The sequence below is a fragment of the Acanthisitta chloris genome, unplaced genomic scaffold (genome assembly GCF_000695815.1).
Source record: "Acanthisitta chloris isolate BGI_N310 unplaced genomic scaffold, ASM69581v1 scaffold19563, whole genome shotgun sequence".
NCBI lineage: Eukaryota > Metazoa > Chordata > Aves > Passeriformes > Acanthisittidae > Acanthisitta > Acanthisitta chloris.
The window spans coordinates 1-1,267 of record NW_008663476.1 but is presented as its reverse complement, the minus strand read 5'-3'; positions in this window follow the sequence as shown (position 1 = coordinate 1,267).

Below are 1,267 nucleotides of genomic sequence, written 5' to 3'. Positions count from 1 at the left end.
AGCAGGAGCTTATGGGCTTTGCTGCTTCAGGAACACGAGCAGCAAAGGTCACACTTTTCTGCAGCCATCACATGTTCATGTTAGCCATGGACGTGAAAAGGGCCTAAAACTGCACCTTTCAGAGGGGGTGGATTTAGAACAGGTTGCTCAGAGAAGCTGTGGCTGCCCCATCCGTGGGAGTGTTCCAGGCCAGGTTGGATGGGGCTTGGAGCACCCTTGGGTAGTGGAAGGTGTCCCTGCCCATGGCAGAGGGTTGGAACTAGATGGGCTTTGAGGTCCCTTCCAACCCAAACCATTCTGTTATTCCATGCAATACACACAGAGTTTACAGTGTCTCGAGGGTCTTTCAAGTTTCAAAGGTCTCTTGTAGCAATGGTAGCTTCCCAAGCAAGATGTGTAATGCACAAGGCAAGCATGCTCCGCATTTAAAATGTAAAATAATCATGAGCCATTGGGGTTAAACACAGTGACAAGACAAATCTTGGTGTGTGAGGAGGAGTGTCCTTCCCCCAGAGGGTGGTTGGGCACTGGAACAGCTCTCCAGGGCAGTGGTCACAGCACCAAGCTTGACAGAGCTCAAGAAGCATTTGGACAATGCTCTCAGGCACATGATGGGATTTTGGGGGTTATCCTGTACAGGGTCAGGAGTTGGACTCGATGATCCTTGTGGGTCCCTTCCAACTCAGGATATTCCATGATTCTATGAGTGTTTGGTGCTGAGTTTGTAGGCATTGGCTGAGAACACAGCTGAGCAGGACATGCTCCTCACCAGTGGAGGCTCCAGCTTTCTCATGCTCATCTATCTGCAGCTGTTGTATAGACATACGTATGGGAAACAAAATGCCTGCATAGAGGGTTTTTTTACCCCCCTAAACTTTATCATTTTGCTCTGAACTGGACACCATATGTAATATTTGGGTTTGGTCCAATCTAGAGTAAAACCAAAAAGTTTCCAAAGCTCTGGAAAACCCTGAATTCCCCTCAGTCCTGCAGCTGTGAAGCAAAAATTGCCGCCTCTGTCAATCCCACCGCTAGTAATGAACTGCTAGAGCACAGGGCTCCCAAAACTACATTTTCCCAGAGTAAACCTGCCAGGAATGCTTGCCCCATGACCCGGCGTCAGCATTTCCAGGGACCCCAGCCCTCGCACAGACACCCCTGGAAAGGCATCAAGCCTGTGGTCATTGAGTCTTTGTGAGAAAGATTCTCCTCAGATGTAGTGGTAGAAACTCGTAAGCACTTGAATTTGAAGCTCATCAGGGGCTTG